This window comes from Panthera onca, chromosome B3, assembly GCF_046562875.1.
Source record: "Panthera onca isolate mPanOnc1 chromosome B3, mPanOnc1 haplotype 2, whole genome shotgun sequence".
In the NCBI taxonomy this organism is placed as follows: Eukaryota; Metazoa; Chordata; class Mammalia; order Carnivora; family Felidae; genus Panthera; species Panthera onca.
In genome coordinates, this window is record NC_138344.1 from 35214571 (window position 1) to 35238351 (window position 23781).

Sequence of the window (23781 nt, forward strand, 5' to 3'; positions counted from 1 at the left end):
TCTCTCTGCCCCTCCCCTATTCATGCTCTGTCTCTCTCTGTCCCAAAAATAAATAAACGTTAAAGTGACTCTCTAATTTTATATTACATATGCAGATATATACACCCACATATAATATATGTGATTGTACGTATATCTACATACATATGTGTATAGATATACATATACACATATACATGTACGTGTAGAGAGAGAATTACAAAACAAATTATAAAGGAAATCAGCAAATGTAACATGCTACCATTTGGCAAGTTCTTTGCATTGTTTTCGTCCCATTTTTTTCAAATCTGAAAATATTGTTATAAAGCTTAGAAAATAAAAAAAATTAACAGGAAAAGTTAGTAAGGCGTTTCACAAAGAAGAAATTCTGCTGTTCAGCAGATCGGCCACTCAGAATGGCCAACGCGGATCCGTTGCCTCAAGAAAATCCATTCGGGCCGCCCTCCCCCAGGATGGCCTGCGTGGCCTGCCATTACCGACTCTGGCTTCTGGGTAGAGGAGGAAGGCGCGGTGGTGTTCAGCCACCTGCCTCTGAAGTGCAGCCATGCCCTGATCCAGCAGGGGTGGGCAAAGGAGATCCTTCTGTCTTTCTAGATCTTTCCAACCTCTCCTAATTGGTCCTCTCAATGCCTCTTCCTTCCTGGAGGAAGTGAAGGATCCGGGCAGACATGGCTAGTTTAGGAGGGCAGGCTTCACCCTGTCCCTGTGGTGTCAAGGGGGGGTGCCTTGCTCCCTACAGGGGGCCAGCTGAAGCCCGACATAGCTGGGGCCCCTCCCGCCTCCCATCCTGTACCCTCTACATCTCGCACAGCTCAGAGCCAGAAGTCAAGAAGCAGGATGTGTGATTTCCATTTTGCTTTAAACCGGCTTGGCATCCGGGAACAAAACCCTTAACAGCTCCAGACCTCACTTCCTCATCCATTAAGTGGAGCCACATTCATCATCCATCCATCCATCCATCTATCCATCCATCCTTCCTTCCACTCATCTTTCCTTCCAGCCATCATCCATCCATCCTTCCTTCCATCTATCCATCCTTCTTTCTTTTCTTCCTTCCAGCCTCCATCCATCCATCCATCCTTCCTTCCTTCCACTCATCGTTCCTTCCAGCCATCATCCATCCATCCTTCCATCCATCCATCCTTCCTTCCATCTATCCATCCTTCTTTCTTTTCTTCCTTCCAGCCTCCATCCATCCATCCATCCTTCCTTCCTTCCACTCATCTTTCCTTCCAGCCATCATCCATCCATCCTTCCATCCATCCATCCTTCCTTCCATCTATCCATCCTTCTTTCTTTTCTTCCTTCCAGCCTCCATCCATCCATCCATCCTTCCTTCCTTCCTTCCACTCATCTTTCCTTCCAGCCATCATCCATCCATCCTTCCTTCCAGCCATCATCCATCCATCCTTCCATCCACCCATCCAGCCACCCATCCATTCATCCATCATCTTTCCGTCCACCTATCTATTCAACATTGGCCCATTTATCCTTCCATTCTGTCATCTTTGTATCCAACCAGCCATCCAGCCAACACTAATTCATCCATCCCTCTGTCCACCTTTTTTCTCATTGGCCAAACAGTGCCAGACACCAGGCTAGATTCTGGGGATTAAGTGATGATTGGAACCAAATCACAGTGACAGCTCACAGCCTAGAAGAACAGGTATGCAAACTAAAACAATGCACTATGAGCTTCAATGGAGAATACACAAGGCAGTATTGGAACTTGACTGTGGGGGTTGCGATGGGGGGTGAGGGGCAACGCTACAAAATGGAGTCACCTGAAAAGAAAAGCTGGAGGGACAGCAAAAGAATATGTTACAGACCAAGGGAGCAGTGGCTGCACGTTTGGAGCCACGGGGTGGCCTGGGGGATGGGATAGGTCCAGTCAGAGGGGAGACTGTGAAGGGGGCAGTGCAGCTGGCGAGGCAGCCAGGCCAGAGAGCAGGCAGATGGGCCTTGGGGGCCATCCCCAGTGATGCCATCCCTGGTCAGCCCTCTGCCGCTGGAGGACGGCCGCTTGCCTCTAAACCCTTCACCACAGGCCCGAGTAATAGTGCTCAGCCCTTGCTGTGTCTGCGGTTATTGGAAGCCCAGGCCGCTCGGCCCCACGTGGGACAGCGAGGTCAGCAGAGAAGTTGCCAAGGCCACCAGGTCAGGGCTGAGGTGGGGCTGGCCAGGGAGGGCGGCACCCAGGAATCCGGGCGGCCTGCTTGGAATTCTTGGTGGTTCCCTGAATTGGGAGAGCCGCCCCTGCTCATTTGCCGGCTGCGGCAGGGCAGGGCCCACGTCCTGGGAACTTCTGTGTCGGCTTCGGTTCTCAGCTGCTGCCTGTGTCAGGGAAAGTAAGTCATCTTGCTCCCTCAGCCGCAGTCCCCCCGCCATCCGGGAACATCAGGCTCTTCCGGGCTCTGAAATCTCTATCGGTGGGACCGACCCTCATGTGCAAGCGTGCCCAGTGCTCCGAGTCTTTTCTTGCCCAGATGGCCCACGTGTGGGATGTCCTGCCGTGACGTGATTCGACACCTTTCTCCGGGCTGCCTTTCTTCCTGGGCCCGCAGATCTCCTTGGGAATAGTAAGCCCTTCAGCCGTGGGCCGCGACCCGCCGGTTCTGTTCTGCAGATGGCCCTTCCACAGCCATGGTTCCCCACCCGGCACTGTGCAGGGGGAGCGGAGCGGGCCCGAAGCCAGCATCCGGGAGCAGGATGCAGCGGGACTGGAGTTTTCTGGGACAGAGGCTCCCAGGGGAGTCTAAGGGGGTGGGGGCAAAGGTCTCAGGGGCAAGAGTTCAGAGGGAGGGGAGAAAGGCACTTCAGATGAGCGCCCCCGCCCCCGAGATAAATTCTGCTGATCACGCGGCTGTGCCTGGGGCCTGGGGACCTAGTTTGGAGATTTGAACTTGAGCTCCTGGAATTTATTCTAAACCTGGCTCCCGGCTAAGGCGGCAAATGAAAGTTACCCAAATCCTCAGTCAGCGGCTGATGATACATCCACCGTGGCAACCCGCCTGTCTGCCCACCTGCAGGGCCTCCCGTTGGCCACCTTATAACCACCTCGTCTTCTGGCCTCAGGCCAGACACCCCGCAAGGGGCCTCGAGAGATACCAAATCATAGCTGCCTTCCATCTGAGTGTACCCCACCGGGCTTCCAGTCGGGGCCCAGGGCTATGGGGTCCCTTCTGCCTTCTCCAGGCAAGGTCCCAGGCGCTCATCTACACAGCCAGCCAGTGTTGTCCTGGGGCTCTGACTCCATTTTCCCACGTGGGCCTCTGACCCTTCCTTGTGCGGTGGCCATCCCGTTCCTGGGAAGCCAAACTTCAGTCTCGGCAAGAACAGTGGTTTACTGACACTTAGTGAGCACTTACTCTGGCCAGGCAGGGTCTGAGTCTTTCCCACTACCGTACTGTTCGACCCTGTGTTTGCTATTCCTCTCGTTCCTGTTATCTGTCAGCGTGGCCAGGCTGCAGAAGCCTGCAGCATTCGTTAGGCACCGACCTAGATGTTGCCGCAAAGGCAGCGTTTTTGTAGACGTGAACAACATCTACGATCGGTGGATTTTAAGAAAAGGAGATGATCCTCCGTAATCTGGGTGGGCCAGGTTTAATCAGTTGAAAGGCATTAAGAGCAAAACAGAGGATTCCCCGAAGAAGAAGAAATTCTGGCTGTGGGCTAGAGCTTCCGCTCGTGCCTGAGCATTCCCTCCTGCCCTACAGATTTCAGACTTCCCAGCCCCCACAACCATGTAAGCTAATACCTTTATATATCATCTCCCACTGGTGCTATTTCCCTTGTAGAACCCTGACTAATACCCCACCCAACAGCGAGTGGGCCAATGTCACGTGATTAGCAAGGAGGGGGAGCCCGGATTCAAATGGAGGCAGCCCAACTTCTGAACATGGGTTCTTAACGTCTAGGCCACACTATTTCACCGATGCTAGTGCCTTGCCTTGATAGTTCCATTTTATTGATGAAATGCAAAAAGGTTGAGTAACTTGCCCAAGGTCACACAGCTTATAAACGGAGGTGCTGGGATTCCAGGCCAGGTCTGTGTGATCTCAGGGCCTGAGTCCTTTCCAGCATCCTCAGTGCCGTGCTAAGAGGTGGCTGTCCAACAACAAATATGTGCACACATTTCTGCATACATAAATATATTATGAATTTTAGTGCCATTAAGGATCCTAGGGTATGACATAAATAATAAGATCTACAATACCCTTCATTATAAATTCCATTGAGTCAATCGATTCCCACAGAATGCTTCCATCGATAGTTCCTAAACCCTTGTATCCGTAGCCAGGTCGTTACTATTGACAAATGAGTATCCTTTCTACGCGCAGGTTAGTTGATATTTTCATTTTCATTAATGGGTTAGATGAGAGTGAAACCAGACATTTATGCAACAATGAGACAAATGACTTTTCTGCTGAGTTGGGGCACAATTTCGGAACACTGGAAGAATATGTCTTCGATATTTTTGTGCCATTTACAATGTAATTGCCACAACACGCTGGCTAGTTTAACCTACATCATTAACATTGTCTCTGTCATTCTCCTAAGTCGAGACAAGGATCAAAACAATCGTCCGGCCCGGATGTGTAGTATTTGCCAATTTCCATGGTGTAACCTTTCCCGCCAACATGAGCTGCGGAGGAGGAACCAGAGACAGACGCGCACCTGCACACCATTACACAGCATTTCCGCACACAGACTGATATATGTGAACAACCTCAAGAGCGGAGTTCTCAACTGTTATCAAACAGACAGGAAGTGATGAGTTTTTACTATCCATTAGCGTTGCGTTTTGAAATAATCCACTTCACTGTAAATTTATCGGTTACATTTTACACGGTAACTTTGACAATCAGCTCACGAGATTTCGGAAGAACAATTCGCTCACAAACCTGTATGAGCTGTCTCCAGGACACCCACGTGTACACTATGCTTTCACCCGCCTACCCTCAGAGCTCCCGCTAATGATTATACGTAAATAACAACGTGGCACAAATTGTGGGGCCGGGCAGTGTAAAAAGGCATTCGCGACGATTTTCACGTAGCTTTCTAAACGAGTGAGATTTGAATAGATTACAGGTAAGTACAATAAGAACTAAAGCCAGCAGTGTGACAAGCTCATTCCATACGTTGCTGCTTTACAACGCTTTACAACGATCTGGGCCAATGGGTGCTACAACTGTCCCCTGTTCACGGATGAGAAAACAAAGGCACAAAGACGTTGGTCCAAGGTCACCAAGTTCCACTGTGGTAGAGCTGGGATTTGAACTCAGGGAGTTTCAGAGCCTACGCTCCTAGAAGGGTATTAGAGAGGAAGTAAATCTTCTGAATTTTTGTTTAAAAGAAAGAACAAGAGAGAGAGCGGAAGTAAGGGACTGATGTCTGAGGCTCCCTCTGCTAGTTTCCCCATACCTATTTCTACCAAGGGCTAGGAGGGGTCCCCTCGAAAGGACAAACTCTTGGTCTAGCCCTCCTGAGCATCAGAGAGTGTCTCAGCATATGCTGACTTCTCCAAAGATATTTTGCCTTCTGTCACCAAAGGGTCCCTTAGGTCACATCGACGGCATTACACCTCACCCAGATCAAGTTTCTGCCCCCGCACTCCAGGGCTGGGGAAGCCCACCTACCCTGGCTCCATGCAGGGCCACATGGGTTTCAGGGGTCCTCCCCGGCCAGCCTTGGTCTCCATGCCATCTGCTGGGTCCTGAGTCTGCTTAGAAGCCCATCTGGTGGACTGAGAAAGAAGGTTTGGTCAGGCCAGGTCAGCAAAGTCCATCTGTGGGTTCACTGTGGACAGTCACCACTCTCTCCCTGTTTCACGTTCATACAGAATGTTCTAGAAGGAAGGGGGAGGAAAGAAGGATCCCTGAGGAGCCTGAAGGCCAGACGGGCAGCCAAGACCAAGACAATGGAAAGAAACGGACGCCGTCAGGCCACAGGCCAGGAGCTGGGTGTCTCACGTGGATGTCCACGTCCAGGGGCACTTGGAGAGATCAGACGGCCTCGTGTCCAAGTCCGGGTTCTAGCCATTTCCTTGCTATAAAACCTTCCTTATAAAATGGAGATAAAATAAGACCAACCTGACTGGCAGGGGGACTGGATGAGATAATGCCAATCGAGTGCTTAGCATGAGTTGGTGCCTCTTTAATCATAGCATACATTATTCCAAGTCTTCTTGTTCCCTATTCAGTGTGTTTTCCCTAAGGACCTACTATGCACCCAGATATTTTCTAGGTGTGGAGAGGAAGCAGGGGAAACATGGGAGAGGTGGTGCATGTAGTGGATAAGCTCACAGACTCTGGCCTGGCTTCCCGGGTTCACATCTCGGCTCTCCCGCTTAGGAGTACCGTGATCTTGGGCAGGTTTCTTCATCTCTGTGCCTCCGTTTGCTCATTTGCAAAATGGGGAGAAATAGAGTACCTACCTCAGACGGTGCTGTCTCTGTAAAGTGGGGGAAATCATCGGGCTTGCTTTCCTCACAGACCACTGGAACAGTCAGGCGAGGTGATGGACACGAGAACACTCTGTGATCTAAAAATGGGGCAGGGTCAAATGAGACGATCGTTGTTATTAGTGTGGTCTCTGCATGAGGAGAGACAGGGGACAGCCAAAAGACTTTAATTCAGTAGAGATAAGGAATGTTCCTCAGTGCTGAGGAAGCCATTGTTGGGCAGGGGTGGGCGGGTGTTATCTGTGAGAACTCTTGGTTGAGGAGATGCCTTTCCAACCCACCTGTCCCAGGATTTCCAGAAGGACCTTTCCAACACACATTCCCCTCCATGGCTCTCCTTTATTAATGACCCTCTGAAGACTTTCTACTGTCTGTGGACCAATTCTAGACCCCCTTAAGGCATCCAGGTTCTTTATGGTCTGGTTCCTGCCAACCTTGCAACCGCAGAGCTAGATTTGTGTGCTCTTCCTCCTGAGTTCTCTCATCTTCCCTGATCGTGCCCAACTCTGACTCCTGCCTGGGATGTTCTTCTACTTCTCTGTCTGGACACCTACTTATCCCTTAAGAAGCACTCAAGCACCACCTCCCTCGTGAGGTCTTTCTCGATCCCCAACAGACTGTTATTCCTTCATCTGGAAAGGCCTCTTGTGCACCTATCATATTGTCATTATTTATTTCCATATGTGTCTCTGAATTAACCGGGCTCTTGAGGCTTGGGACCATAGCTCATTCATTTTTGTAATGTCCACAGTACCCAGCTCAATGCCTAGCACTGGTCAGGTGCTCCAAGAAAGTTAATTGGTTGAAGGCCAATGGCAGAGATTTTCAAATGCCCAAGAATTCCAAAGAGATATTTCTGGAGTCAACACAAGGCTGATGGGAAAGCTGAGTGGGTAGAGTTATAAAAGTCAAAACAAGGTGCCATGGAAAAGGATCCATTAGTGAATGAGAAAGGGCTCCTAGAAATTAAAGTTATTATTGCCAAAAGTTGTGGAAATCAATAGAAAGCCTAGAATACAATGTCAAGGAAATATTCAAGAACATTGAACAAATGACATAAAATACAAGAAAAAAACATATTCAAATTGGATCTGTTCAAAAGGTTCAACACCCAACTGCCAGTAGGAGTTCAAGAATAAGAAAAGAAAGAAGCTGAGAGAGAGAGAGAGAGAGAGAGAGAGAGAGAAGATTATCATAGAAATAATAACATTAAAAAAAAAGAAAACAGAGCCCAAAAGGGACACAGAGTCATCAACTTTAAAGGGCCCAGAGGATGCCAAGCAGATGTAGAATTTGGGCAATTTAGGTATATCAACGATTAGAGAAGATCCTGGACATTTCTCAGGAAACCAGAATATCAACTTACAAAGAACCAGAATATCTACTTCTTTGACTGACAAAGAAGCAGGATCAGATAAATGATATCATAATTCTCATCAGCAACAACAGAGGCCAGAGGAATAATAGCCAACACTTACATGATGTTTATTATGTGCAGACACTGTTGTAAGCACTTTCCATATACAGACTAATTTAATCTCCATCACAACTCCACGATTTAGATACTATTTTATTCTCTGTTTATGGATGAGAAAACTGAGATACAGACAAGTTAAGCAACTTGCTGGACCCAGTAAATGGCAAAGTTTAATATTAAAACCCTGGCAATTTCATGCCTGGCTTTTTAACTTCTTCACTGTATTTCCTCTCTAAGTGCTAAGTGAAAATGGCTTTTAACCTGGAATTCAATACCCAGCCAAACTATCAGTCATGAGTGAAGAAAAAAGAACTCCCTCATATTCAAACATGCAAGACTCAGAAATTTAATTTCCATGCCTCCTTTCTGAGAAGTTATTTGAATATGTATTCCAGTAACCTGATTTGGAAACCATGAAGGACAAGTTATGGGATCAACACTGGTGGAATTAATTCAAGGTCTAATAGAAAGGAACTCCAGGATAATTGCTGTATAGCTGACTCAGGAAACCCTCAGAAAAAATAAGAGCAGAGAATTAGGGACCATGGCAGAATGAAATCAGAAAGAAGGAACGAATAGTTTCAAGCAATATATAAAAGGAAGTTGGAAGATTTTAGAAATATGGCAAAGAGGCATGTGTTTCTTAAAAAAATAAATACATAAAAATAAAAAAGGAAACCCCAGCAGGTAGCGGGAAGAAAAATCCCTCACCGAGAAATTAACGGCGCATATGCGAAGCAAACTAAATTTCTGACACGATTTAAAGGAATTGGTAGAGAGTAAAGAAGGAAAATTCATTTAATGCTGATGTGAGAAGCCTTTTCCCAGGAAAGGCACACGTGTTCTAACACTGTCTCCCTATAGAAGGAGCAGTTATGGTTCACAGTAGGCTTCTTGGTTCACAGGGAACAAAGTTACATCATCAACATCGTGTAAACACCGAGCCTTGGGTTTCTCATAGACAAAATAGGAAAGGCTTAATAATGACTACAAAACAGGAGCAAATGCTGTCATCCTCGACGAGGTAAATGAGACGAGAAATCGGGCAGCAGAAGACAACAGAACTCGAGGGAAACACAGGGGACCCATATCCTCACCAAAAAGCCCCAGCAGGGGCTCCTGGGTGACTCAGTCAGTTAAGGGTCCGACTTTGGCTCAGGTCATGATCTCACGGTCCGTGAGTTCGAGCCCCACGTCAGGCTCTGTGCTGACAGCTCAGAGCCTAGAGTCTGCTTCAGATTCTGTGTCTCCTGGGCCCCTCTGTGTCTTCTGGGCCCCTCTTATGCCTGTTGTTCTGTGTAATTACTAGTCCTATCCCTTTTCACTTTCAACAGTCTCCTGGTTGGAAGAATCATAATATGACCTTATCCAAAGTTGATTCATAAATTATATATATATACATATATATATATATATATATATATATATATATATATATATATCTATCTCAGTATGAGCACATGACATGGGGAAACCACCAGAGAAAGTGGAACAAAAACTGTTCAAAGTGGATGACTCATGGGAGGTGGGGGTGGGGCAAAACACATTTGTCAGAACGCACCCAACTGCCTGGTTTAAATGTGTGCATTTACGGTATGCAGATTATACCTCAGTAAAGTGGATTAAATCAAATATGGTAGTCTTGGTGGACGGCAGGGTAGATGAGAAGTCATTCTAGATTATTTGATATACTGTTTTATAAGATACCTAAAAACTTATATCAAAAATATTTTTAAAAACAGAATTTGGCAAGGCAATGCTAGATGATGCCTTTGGCCCTTACTGGCTCTGGTGATCCCTGAGGTTTGAGACCAGAAAAGGAGAAGAGGGTATTTTCTCTGAGCCCTTTTTTTTTTTTAATTTTTTTTTTAACGTTTATTTATTTTTGAGACAGAGAGAGACAGAGCATGAGCAGGGGAGGGTCAGAGAGAGAGGGAGACACAGAATCTGAAACGGGCTCCAGGCTCTGAGCTGTCAGCACAGAGCCCGACGCGGGGCTCGAACTCATGGACCGTGAGATCGTGACCTGAGCCGAAGTCGGACACTTAACCGACTGAGCCACCCAGGCGCCCCATCTGAGCCCTTTTTTAAACTCTTCTGGATGAAAGGGGGATTCAAAGAATTAGATCACTAGTTCTCATTAGATTTCCCTGAGAAGCTGAAAAGTTACCAATGCCTGGGACGCACCCCCAAGAAACTCTGATTTAATTGGTGTTTGAAAAGCCTCTTTGGGCAGCCAGGCCAAGGACCCCTGAATTCGGTGAGGGAGGCCTGGGCTCCAAGATGGGAGAAATTCAAGATGGCAGATGGCAACTGAGTTGCTGATTGGGCAAGGCCTGCAACCCACGTGGTAAACTCTGAGAGCTGCTTAGAGACATTAAATGAGTCCCTGTATCTCGTCCCACTATTCATAGGCTGCAACACAACGTTTCTCAACGTGGCCCTAAGCAAGATTTCCTACATATCCTGAGATGCCTGTGCAAAACGCAGATCCCTGGGCCCCCATCCCAGACCTGGGGAATCAGAATTTCTGGAGATGGGATTCAGGAAAGAACTTAAAAACATTTTTTAATGTTTAGTTGCTATTTTTGAGAGAGAGAGAGAGAGAGGGTGCACAAGTTGGGGAGGGGCAGAGAGAGAGAGAGAGAGAGAGAGAGGGCAACAGAAAATCCCAAGTGGGTTCTGCACTGACAGCAGAGAGCCTGATGTGGGGCTTGAACTCACAAACTGTGAAATCATGACCTGAGCCGAAATCAAGAGTTGAATGCTCAAACGACCCCAGGAAGGTACATTTTAATTAATGTCCCAGGTAGTTCCTGAGCCCACAAATAAATGAGAGCCACAGCCCACATGGGCCTTCTTTGCATCTTTAGAGTGGGCCAAACTCCTCCCACCTCAGGGCCATTGCCCCTGCTTTTTCTTCTGCTTGACTAACGGCCCCCACCTCCAACTCACCCTTAAGTCTAAGCTTCCTCTGGGAAGTGCTTTTGATTCTTTTCTTTCTTAATTTTTTTTAACATTTATTTATTGTTGACAGAGACAGAGCAAGAACAGGAGAGGGGCAGAGAGAGAGGGAGACACAGAATCTGAAGCAGGCTCCAGGACCTGAGCTGTCCACACAGAGCCCGACGCGGGGCTCGAACTCACCAACCTCGAGATCATGACCTGGGCCAAAATCGGACGCTTAACCGACTGAGCCACGCAGGCGCTCTGCTTGTGATTCTTCAGGCAAGGGAAGTTCTTCCCACTATCCGCCCTTGAGCGATGCAGACTTTTCCTCCACGGTGTTATCACAAAGGTAACTTATAAAACAGTGTGAGTGATATTTCGTTCGATGCCCCTTCCCCGCTCTTATGAAACCCCTTCCATCGTGTCCACTGGGTTGTTCTCAACCCCTGGACCCACACCTGGCACCCAGCAGGGCTGAAACGAGCCACTCCATGACAAGGCGGGGGGGGCGGGTGGGGTGGGGGGTGGGGGGGTGGGGGAGAGCAGAGTCAGGATTCAACCCCAGACCTGCCTGACGCCAGCCCTGCTTACCGCCCGTGCTGAACTGCCCCATTAGAGCCATGACTGGACCAGACGTGGGAATCCTAAGCGTTTGCTCCATTCGCCAGACCCCCAAACCACTCCTCTTTACACACAACCTTTTGATAACACTGAGAGGCAACAACGAAGGGGCAGGCGAGTGCTTGCATCTTCTCTCCCAGCCTCAACACCAGGCACAGTGAGGGTGAGGCACAGGCAGAACTGAGTCCCGCCTCCCGGCAGTGACTTCAAGCGGATCCGACATCCAAACAACCCCCATGAGCTCCACGAAGGCCTGGCTCTCTGTCCTTTAACGTGTTCTGATAGCATCGCCAGTGATGGGTCCGCCTGCGTCACAGGCGGCATTAGTAATCGACTGCTACGCTTGCAGGCAGAGACAGACAAAGAGGAATCCGCCAGATCAGTGGCTGCCCAGGGGACCACCCAAGAACCAGGTCTGGGGAATCTTTTCGGGGCTCGGTACATTCTTATGCCTCCTTCGGGCTGGAGAGGTCTCTATTGTAGCTAACTCACCTGCTTCCGGTACCAAAGCGCCAAGGGCCGCCCCTTTTGAAGCGTCTATTCTCCTGGTTCACAAAACCTTAAAATGGATCAGAGGCGAAAGTAAGGGAAACTGTAGCGTGTAGTCCCTGCTTCTGAAGATGAATTGCCAGCTGGTGTGACTGATCGTGCCCAGGGCCTAGAGTAAAACTAACAGATGCCCACGTTTGCTTCCTGCCCCGAATGAAGTATTTTAGAAACCACAGAGTAACCCCCACCAGCAGTGGGAGCCACTCCTATCCTGCAGTTCCCTGAAATCCCCACTCTGCCATTCAGGCCAGTGCTGCCCGGAGGCCCGGTCTGGTCAATCTGCGAATTCCCAAGCAGAGTCTGGAAGACATGGGGATTTGCTGAGACGTTTGCTCTAGTCTTGGTCTGGAGAGGCTGTGTCCAGGCATGTCAGAGGCCAGAAGTGGTCTAGGCCAGGTCTTATCAAATTCTGTCTTGTGTCCGGAAAAATTGTGAAAGATGAAAATGGAGTCGGGGAGAGAAAGAAAGAACCAAAGAGAGAGAGAGCGATTACCGGCTATCTTTCTGGGGTTTGTTTTTTTTCCGCCTTTCATGATCTGAGCTCTGTTATAGCTCTGGAAGTCGGAGCAAACCGATAGCAATGCAAACGATTCTTATCCACAGAAATGCAAATTATGCCCCGTGCACTGCCATTGATTATTGTCCTATGGAGTTTTGGCCAGTTTTGTATCTGTTTGTAAATTCAGTTCAGATTCCTGATGACCTATACATGGGTCTACTCTTTGAACTGTCTTTTGAAGTGATTACAACATCTTAGTGGTTTCCTCGTTCATTGACGCGTGAAATAAAATCTTTGGCCCAGATTCATTTCATATTTGTACGAGAATCACGATTAGACCTCTTTTAAAATTTTCATATGGGCATACAAATCACCTAGGGATCTTACGGAAGCACAGATTCTGATACTTCACAGTCTGGGGGGGGGCCCGAGAATGTGCATTTCTAATGAGCTCTGGGGTGACACTCATGTTGCTAAGATCCATGGATGCCGCTTAAATGTTACCCTGCCTCTTTAAGAAAGTGACGATTTGCCGTAAAGTATCTCGACCCAGCAATCGCACTACTAGGTATTTACTCCAAGAACACAAAAATACTAATTCAAAGGGATACAGGCACCCGGGATTTTTATAGCAGCCTTATCTACGATAGCCAGATTATTGAAAGAGCCCGAATGTCCATCGACAGGTGGATGGATAAGAAAGAAGATGCAAGACACACACACACACACACACACACACACACACACACACACACACATGCTGGAATATCACTCAGCCATCAAAAATACGACATCTTGCCATTTGCAACAATGTGGATGGAGCTAGAGAGTATTCCGCTAAGGGAAAGAAGTCAGAGAAAGACAAATACCACGTGATTTCACTCACAGGTGGAATTTAAGAAACAAAACCAATGAGCAGAGGGGAAAAAAAAAGACAGAGAGACAGAGAGACAGAGAGGCAAACCAAGAAAGACTCCTCACTCCAGAGAACAGGTGGTACCAGAGGGGAGGTGTTTGGGTGACGGATTAAATAGGCGTGCACTTGTTGTGATGAGCACTGGGTGTTGTAGCAAAGTGTTGAATCACTATATTGCAGAGCTGAAACTAATATCACACCGTATGTTAACTAAGTCAACATGTTAAAGTTTTATTTAAATTTGTAAATAATTTTTTTAAATCCATTTTCGAAAATTAAAATTTTTATTTAAATAAAAACTGAAAACACAGGTCTCGATATAACGAATAGGTGAAAAAGTTAGCTATTACCTCTACCTTAGGTTTGATTAATTAGCATAAGGAAAATGTTAGAGATGTTTGGGGGGGGAACGGTGAAAGGATAATGGGACCCACTATCCTTGCACGAATGAGGTTATGAAAAACTGGCCAACCCCTAGCCCTGGGTCCCAGGGCTTGCCCAGGATTTCAGCACTCCACCTGTAATGTGAACCCCACAAGCTTGCAGGGCCCTCTGTACGTTTCCATGACCTTGCCAACTCTGCACAAGGTCCCAGAGGGGTTGGAGGTGGGGGAAGGCGGCTCCTGGCTCCAACAGGGTTCCCATTCAGCCAGCCTGGGCTTGGTTGAGTCTAGCAACGGGGTTGGGAGCTCACTACCCCCAGGATGTTCCTGCGCCTTGCAGACCAGAGACTGAGTGCTGAAGAGTCTCTGGGGAGCCCCTCCGGAGCCAGGAGCCCTTCTATCGATGGAGCTGTGCACGCTGGGAGTTTTCCTGGGCTGCACTGCTCAGGCAGACCCTGGACTGACTAGGAAACCACACAGGCCTTTGAAGGCAACATTCTGATCTGCTGTACATCAGCTCCTGGGACAGCGACTCTGAGCACCGCCACTGAGGTGTGCCAGGCTCGGGGTCCCTGTGGGCTTATGAGCCATTCCCGTAGGGGATCTGGAGAAAGGCACGCTCACTTTTCCACCTCCCTGGGCCTGGGAAGGTGCAGCGTGTGAAGGGCTGGGCCCCTTGGCCGGCGCCCAGGGCAGGAGGACCAGAGCGCATGGAGGAGCCCAGGGCCCGGCTGAAAGACTCCCACGTGCCCCGGATCTTGGGGATCTTGGACGAGGCCCGCTGCGTCGCCAAACCTCAGTTTCCTCACCTGCACTGTGGGGATGCTCTTCGGAAAGGGCGGGGGAGGGGCGGGGGGGGGCGGTGGCGGTGGCCAGTGCTCACGCTGTGTCCCCCGTGTGCTTGCACACGCAAGGCTCCCCATGGAGGTATCCCAGCCCGGCACTTAGTAGGTCCGCAGAAAACAAGTTCTTCCCCCGGGACACGTGGCGTACACAACACTCTTCTCTGCCTTCTCAAATCCAGCCTCGGGGCGGGTTTTCTACGCTCTGCCAAAGCAAACCGAGAAAAGCCCTTTCCTTGGCGTTCACCATTGCTTCCTATTTTTCCGACAGGCCTAAGCCCGGCCTCGAGGTTTGCAGGCGCGGGCCATTCTCTCCCTGGCTGCTCTCCCAGCCGCACACGAGGATGGCCGTGGCCGCGGAGGGGACTCCGGCCTCCGAGGGCTCCTGCCCGCGGCCGAGGGGGCTCCCTCCGGGGCCAGCCGGCGCCGCGGGGTGGGCCAACCGGGCTCCGGACCCTGCGTGCACCCCTTGCTTTCACCCCACGACGTCGGGGCCGTTTCCCCACATTTCAGAGGAGGAGACCAGGGTCTGGGTAGCTGGATGGGTTGGCCCCGTCTCCTGGCTAGAAGCCACAGAACTGGGGTCTGAGACCAGGTCTAGTTCCCTTCAAGGTCAAGTCCTGGCACAGGATAGAAACAGAAAGCGTCTAGGGCAGAAGGGAAGAGGTCCGGATCAGCTGGAAGGAGCTGACCGAAATAAAGGAAGTGGCTCCTGCCGGGTGTGATTTGACCAGCTGAAACTTCACCACAGGCACCACCTGGGGCCTGGGAAAAACCACGTACTGTGGCATCGAAGGCCTCTGTCAAGTGCAGGAATCCCTGGGTAGCTGTCCACTGGGTCCAGGGTAAATCCCAGCGTCCTTAGCGGCACAGTGAAGGCCCTCTGGGATCAAGCCCTTGCCTGCCTTTCCAGAATCTTCTTCCGCCACCATGGCGTATGCTCCAGCTTCTTTGACGTTACCTACACATGCCCTGTCTTCTCCACCCCCTGCCCTTTGCTCTCTGCCTGGAATTCCTGTCAAAGTCTGATCTGCCCTGTAAGGTTCGGCTCAAAACCCGACCCTAGAGTCCTTCCCCTTAATCTTCAGAGCAGATACTATAACTGCCCCCATTTACAGATGAGGAAACTGAGGATAGAGGTTAAGGTCTTGCCTGGGGTCACGCAGTCAAGTCAAGGGATCTGGGGACATCCGAGTCTCTCTACCTCACTTTCTCCCCCGATTCCCCAGAAATGATCCTAAAGGCGGTGCTCCTTCTGGGGGTGGGGGTTGGCAAGGAGACCAGAGGTCCTAAGCCCTGGGGTAGTGCTCAGGGCCCCGTGCACCTGTCCGCTGCCTTTGAAGACACATGTCAGATTGTACTTTCCGATCTGGGGATCTGATTCGTCCTGGTTCTAGTCCCAGCCCGGGATCCTCCCAGTGGGGAGAAGTTGACATTCCTTTGTGTTTATGGGGCTGGGGGTGGGAGACAGCAGAAGGAGAAAGGGGTTGGGGGAGGTTGTTTTGAGGCTGTTTCAGTCAGCTCCGTCCCTGCAGATTTGTTCAGACCTCCCATCAGGGAGCTCTGGCCGGCCATGCCTTCTCTCCAGGGCCGCCACTGGCCTGAGTGTCCGCCCTTCTTCCTGGCTCTTCTCTCCCTCTTCGTCCCTTCCTTACTCCCTCCTGCCCTCCACAAGGTTGGGAGCTTCATCTTCAAGCACCTGTCTGCCCCTCTCTCCCTCTGCTTCCCCCCGCCCTTCAACCCTGCACCTGCCCTGTCTCCAGCTTATAGAATCTGCCTTCCCACCAAGGTTGTCCTGGCAGGTCCGATCCAGCCCGGTGTGGACTCCCTCTCCTACGTCTCCCGGGGCGGGGGGGGGGGGGGGGGGAATCTTTCAACTTCACAGGGCCACCCTTACCGCGGAGGAATGTGCTGATAATGGAGGAATTTCAGGCATCTGGGAGCCAAACTTATACGAGGTATCTGGCCTTCCCAGCTCCAGCAGACCAGGGATTTGACATGGCTGGGAGACTGGAGACTTATTCTCTGTGCCTAAAGGCGAAGAGAAGGCATGCCTTCCTGGCAGCCTGTAGGTCTGGCTCCTTCCTTCTCGGCTTGTGGAAAACTGCTAGGACTGGGGTCAGCGGGGCTCTGCTCTGGCCCTCAGTGGAGTTCGATGGCTTAGGTAGAGCAGAGAGGTCCCAGGCATTCCAAGAACCACATCCTCTCTCCCCCGCTGGCTGGCTCCCCGTGCTGGCGGTTGGCCAAAGAGCAGGCACCTCGGTCACTAACATCGTGTGGCCCGGTTGGCAAGTGTCGCAACACAGTGCTGATCAGTAAGTCTGGAGAGCAAACCTGCTTGCACGCGCTTTGCATATAATGACTCGTGTAACCCTCACAGTGCGACCTAGGAGGGAGGAACCCTCGTTATTTCCACTCTACAGAGGAGGAAACTGAGGCGGCGGCGCCCCCGCTCAGGCAGAATTTAGAAACGAAACAAAGGCGGTAGGAGAGACAAAGCTGTTGGTCGGTTTCCCAGCCCGGTTAAAAACCGTCCATCAGTTCATTCCGCAAACGCTGTTACCAGGCCCGGGGTGCCGACATCACAGAAGGACACGGAGGACTGGAAACCGATTGTTGCCAACGTCACGACAAAGGACCCGTGAGAAATGGGGACTGTGGGAGCCCAGAATAATGGGGAAGTCTGAGAAGTCTTCCTGGAGGAGGCGACATCAGGCAGAGAAGAGGCATTTTCTGAAGTGAGAATTGCAGGTGCAAGGGCCCCGTGCGGGTAGGAGAGTCATGTCACTTGCGAGAGGCAACAGGAGGTAGAGAGTGGCAGGTGTCACAGAGAAAGGGCAAGGGGCTTAGGTTTGGGATTATAGTAAGACCAAGGGAACCTTTAAAGCCTATCTCACGGCAAGAGGCCTTGAGAAGGTGAGGGTTCTAAGTTCTTTCAGTCAAAATTCTTAAAAGGTTCAAGGTTCAAACGGCACGAAACGCATGTAGTGAAAAGATTCCTTCAACCCAGTCCAGCAACCCAGGTCCCTTCCTCAAAGTCAACCAACCTCACGAGTTTCCTAAATGCTGTTCCAGAGGTATGTTACTCTACGCTTATATAAACTGCTCTTTCTCGCTCCCTCCCTCGCTCTCTTTATCTCTCTTTACATTTTTTAGCCCCAAAGATAGCACCCTCTTGACGCATCCCTTCACCTGCATTTTTCTCACTTTCAAAACACGCCTTGGCAATCTCTTCTATTTTCGCAGAGCTGTGTCGGGCCACACAGTCAGGAAGCGTTGGGTTTTATTTTACCAGCCCCTATGGATGGACACTGGGTGTTTTTTTTCTGATCTTTAGCTCTTATGATAAACGTTGCAGTAAATTACCTTATACACAGGTAATATTCTCTGCGTGCAAATACATCTACAGAAAAAGAATGGCTAGCAGTAGAATCATTGAGGCAAAGGATATATGAGCCTTCAACTAGCCCCTGGAATTCTCCGGGTTTTGTCATCCAAAAGAAATCTGGAAAATGGAGAATGCCGACTGATCTCCGAGCCATAAATAAAATCATACAACCTTGAGAAGCTACACCATTAGGTTGATTAACACACTTGCTTAGCTGACTTTGTGCACATAGTCTTCAGCAATTATCCTAATAAAAAGAAGCTTCATTCTGGAGTTGGGGCCTCATTCCGACTCGAGTATGAGGACCTTCACTTAACTGCCCTTTGTTTGCCGTCTCATCTTTTGCGACTCTGGCCATACTCCCTGCAACAGATACATACGTTTTATTTGCATCGAAAGATGTTTATTAAAGTTTAAAACTTTTAACGACAAAAAGGAAAGTACACAGCTCAGTGAGTTTCGCATGTGTATACGCCCACATGAGCACCACCCAGATCAGGGTATAGGTTACTGCAGAATTTACTGCCCTGTCTTGGTCGATTTCACTCGCTAAGGCAATTTACTAACCTGACCTCTGTCACACAGATTGGCTTCATAAAGAATGCGGTCTTGTGCCATGTCCGTTGGTCGTAGGACTAAGAATGAAATCGGTGTGCACATTCTGAATGTCGGTGCATATGGCCAAGGTGCCCCACGCTGTGAGGGACTGACTTGTTATGCACGTAAATGCACCTCTTAGCACGGTGCCCGGCACACCATCAACGCTCAAAACCTCGTCAACCCAACTCCAGGAATCACAGGAAAATGCTTTGTGAGTCCGAGAGCCCCCCTCTGAGCAAGAGATTGTGATTTTGGTAATGTGCCTCCCTGGAAAGATCAGGTAAGAGCCAGGAGGGGTCAGGAAACCCGTTTCCACCCCCCTCCCCACCCCCAGGGAAACCTCCGTGACTAATAGTAATAACCCTTCTGCTCCTGTAGTTCTGGCCTTTCGAAAGCACTTTGACAAGCACTAGTGGTTCGCAGCCTGGCTCACATTAGGATACTCTGGGGAACTTTCCAGAAATACCAATGCCAGGGCCCCACCCCCACAATTCTTATTTAATTCTTCTGGGGTGGAGCACAGCCATGAGTATTTTGTAAGCTCCCCAGACCATTCTAGTGTGAAGCTGGGGCCAAGAATCATCGAGGACGCTGTTTCGGGTCACGCTATGGAAGGGGAGAAATTGATGAGGCTTGGGGGCGGGGAGGGGGAGGAGTTATAAAACAGTATTAAAGTATTACAATAGTGCCTCCGGCCGGCTCAGGAACAGTGCCAGAGCTAGGGTATGGATAAGGAAATGGGCTGGGAGAGGGGAATGCCCCCATGGTCACCCAGCCCCTCGGTGGCAGGTGCTAGATCCAAACTACAGGGCCTCCCACTACAGACGCAGCACGCACGCGTACGCCTGCCTCCAGCTTCTGACCCCCATGATGCCTAGACAAAAAGCCTAGAAGAAAATATACCAAGATGTTAACGGTTGGCATCTCTGGCTGATGTGATAATAGGTCACGTTTCCTTCCACATACTTTCCTGCCCTTTTTTAAGCTTTTATCAGTGAGCATGTATCATGCTTATCATCACAAACAAGTAAAAGTCCTTCCAAGTTGTCGAAGTAAAGAGCATTGCCATTTTCTGGAGGGGCAAATTGAGTCCAAAGGCGTCCAAAGGGAGCGGGTGACAGATTTGGGGCCACACCTATCCCCCGAGGCCCATGCAGGGCTTGAGACATCTCAGAGAGGGGACAAGTGTGATCTCTACCTAGAGGATGGGGCTCTGGAAAGGTGGGAGGAAATACCCCCAAATAAAAGTTGCTGTCTTTAAAAAACTCAATGTTATATGCTCCTGTGAAATAGCTAGGAAATTTTTAAAAATGAAAATAAGGCTAAGTCCCCAATCTTGCCACCCAGATTAAACAGTGGGGAAATGTGTGTGTGTGGGGGGGGTTATTCTTTTGGACAAGTCTCTCTCCATAAATACTCATATAGATCCGAATAAGCATAATTTTCCACCAATGGATCACGTCTCTTTGCAACCTTTTTTGTAAATTCAAAAACATGTCCTATATATGTCAGTGAATACGTATACACATCAACCTTGGAATGGCTGCATCGTATTACATAATGTGCCATAAAACATTTTGCCTTTCTCCTGGTGATGAACATATTTCTGCGTTCTAACCACATTTTGTTTTTGTGTTGGAAAATGAACATTCTAATATATTCTATGAAAAACTCTGGAGTAAAGTTTTTTAATTTGGTTTGTTTTGTTCTTGTAGAGGGAACAGTGGCTGCATTTGGGTTTACGGATGTATGTGTGTATACATGTGGGTCTTTATGGATTGAATTGATTTAAATAATTTCATTTATTTTAAAAAAATTTTTTAAGGTTTATTTATTTTTGAGAGGCAGAGACAGAGCGTGAGCAGGGGAGGGGCAGAGAGAGACGGAGACACGGAATCTGAAGCAGGCTCCAGGTTCTGAGCTGTCAGCACAGGGCCTGATGCAGGGATCGAACTCGTGAATGGTGAGATCGTGACCTGAGCCGAAGTCGGACGCTTAACCAACTGAGCCACCCAGGCGCCCCTAAATAATGTAATTTAAAGAGTATTAACCCCATAGACATCTTATCAAACTCGCTCTCTCTCTTGCTCTCTCTCTCTCTCTCTCACACACACACACACACACACACACACACACACACACACCCCGCAGCCAATCTCATTCTCCCTGCACGGAAGACGCTGGGGCGGTAATGGAATCGCATGTCCAGAGGCAAGCATAATTGAATGGCTGAGGGCATTAAGTCCTTGATTAAACTGGTTGTTCATTTGAAGGGACAATTAACTCAGCTAATATTCCAGGCCAGCCCAGTGGGTCTGCTCCCATCAAAGGACATATTGAACAGACAATAAAGTGGCTGCATCACCTTTATGGAGGAGAGTAGGGCTCTGGAGTCTTTTACCCAAAGCCTGCTGCCCAGGTCAGGCTGGGGCCATGGACACTTCAAACCAAGGAGACGCCAAGTATAGCCAGCCTGCTTGGGGTTGCACAAGCTTGAGTTAGTGAATGGAAGAAGATGTTTCTTCTAGGGAAGTTTTCTCTCCCAGAATTAATGACGTCCCACCCTGCTTGTCTTCGTCACATTCACATGTGACGCTCGGAGCTTCAGCAGCCATCTTGTGACCATGTGGAAACCTCACTGGTCTGGCCCACCTCTGGGCCTTCTGCTGTGCCACAGCTTTCCTACTGTTTAAGTCGAGTTGGGGTGTCTTATTTTAAGCAGCAGGAAGCATCCTGACTGAGGAAGAGTAGAGGTGAAGAAAGGAGGAGAGAGGGAAGAATCTTCCTCCCCTTTCCCTTCCATTGCCCAGTGTCAATCCCAGCGTAAGGTCTCCCCCAGAGCACACATGTTCCCAGTTGCCTGGATCCTACAAGGTTGAATCCAATGGCTGTACCAGTTCTGCCCCTAGGGGTCTGGTCACAGAGGTGACTGGGTTGTAGGATGCACGGAAAGGGAGCCCAGGCCTGGCCCCAGTGAGCTTCTTAGGTCAGACAGGGCCAGAGTAATGACTGACCGGCCACCAAGGTTGACCAGGGATCAATCCCACGGGCTGGCAGAGACCAAGAGTGGGCAGGAGTAGAAGTAGGTGGGTGGCTTGGGGGCAATCCAAACCCCTGAAGGAGCAAGAAGAAATAACTACCATTATGGAAGCATGTCTTCAAACGAGGTGCGATGCTGTGCGTTTGCATGGATTGCCGATATCTTCATGATACCTATGACGTAGATGCCATCACCCCATTTCCAGATATGGGAACTGGGGCTCAGAGGGGGTAAGTGGCTCTTCCAAAGGCACACGCTGAACAGGATGGAGGCAGATTACGATTCGAGATTGTACACCTCCAATGGCCTTAACCACCTTCCGTCAACCCATGCGTCCATACGTACAGCAGGCCATCATTTATTCTCCCACCCATTCTACAAACATGGTCCGATCCCCTGTCCTGTGCCAGGCATTATGCCAGATGCCAGGAAAAGAGCCGTGACAGTCATGGACCCTGCTTTCTCAGGGCCCTAAGAGGACAGAGGCTCCTTCGGCTGAGAGCTGAGGACCACATTCAAGCTCGAGGTTAGTAGCCTCCTCACACCATCTAGGCAGGAGTCATGAAGGCATCTCCTCAATTCCGACACCCTCGGGAACTCTCTGAGCCTCGAAATCACAAATCTTGCATTGAGTTTGCGTCTTGGGCCTGTGTGACCTTGAGAAGGCGACCTCTCCATCTAGGCCCTCAGATTTCTCATCCACAGAGCTGGGATCCAACTGTCCTGTGTACGTTTTGGGTGTTGGGAACATAAACGGAAATTCTGATTGTAGAGGGCTTTGCAAACTCCAGTGCTGTAGGCAAATATCAAGCCGTAAATCCAGCTCTCCATGTTTTTATTTTAATTTTTTTTAATGTTTATTTTTTTTTCAACATTTTTTATTTATTTTTGGGACAGAGAGAGACAGAGCATGAACGGGGGAGGGGCAGAGAGAGAGGGAGACACAGAATCGGAAACAGGCTCCAGGCTCCGAGCCATCAGCCCAGAGCCTGACGCGGGGCTCGAACTCACGGACCGCGAGATCGTGACCTGGCTGAAGTCGGACGCTTAACCGACTGCACCACCCAGGCGCCCCTTAATGTTTATTTTTGAGAGAGACAAGAGAGTGAGCAGGAGAGGGACAAAGAGGGAGAGAGGGAGACACAGAATCCAAAGCAGGCTCCAGGCTCTGAGCCGTCAGCCCAGAGCCGGATGCGGGGCCCGAACTCACGAACCATGAGATCATGACCTGAGCCGAAGTCGGACCAACGAGCCACTCAGGCACCGCCCCCCCCCTCCACGTTTTAAGGAGTGATGTGTCGTGACGTTGATGTGATCAGGTCTCAGGTAACGATAACCTTTAAAAGCTTATTTGCCTTGTGTCGTAGACTTGTCCTGGCACACGCCATTGGAGGACTCGCCCGGAGCCTCAAGCGTGCCTATGTGATAACCCCCCCCACGACGGTCATAAGGGGAGGGGGCTGAGATCCATGCCACTAAGCGTGGGCAAGGTTACATGGGGACTCGGATGCCAGCACTCTTATCCAGAGCCCTGCCCCAACTCTGCTGGCTACTGGCCGTGCTGGAGGGGGACTGTGTTGGGTCAGACGTTCTTTGCGGTTCTGCTCGCCAGGAGGTGATCAGAAATGGGTACCCTTTCTTCTAGGTGTAGAGGAGAGCAAGCTCTGGGGTAGAGCAGCTTGCCAAACGAGGGGCAAAGCAGAACTTTTGCCGCCTGACTCACGGCGGTGAGCCTGGGGTGGGGGTCGACAAGGAGGCGGAAGCAATGTTAGATTTCTGGAAGGGGGGTTTCCAGTTTTTAGAGAATCTATAGACTCCTAAGATGACACACCCCATATTTAAAGGTTGCAAATACCAATTTCATAATAAGGTGGAGGCTGGCTTTCATTGATCTCTATTAAAGGCATTCACAAATGATTTATCGATTAAAAGGAATAGAAAAGAAAATCACCCCCCCCCAAAACCTCACGTCACTATGATTTATCTGATGCTAAGGTTTAGGATATCCTGAGCAAGAGCTGTGGCTTAAAAAATGCAGAAATAAATTTTGCAAT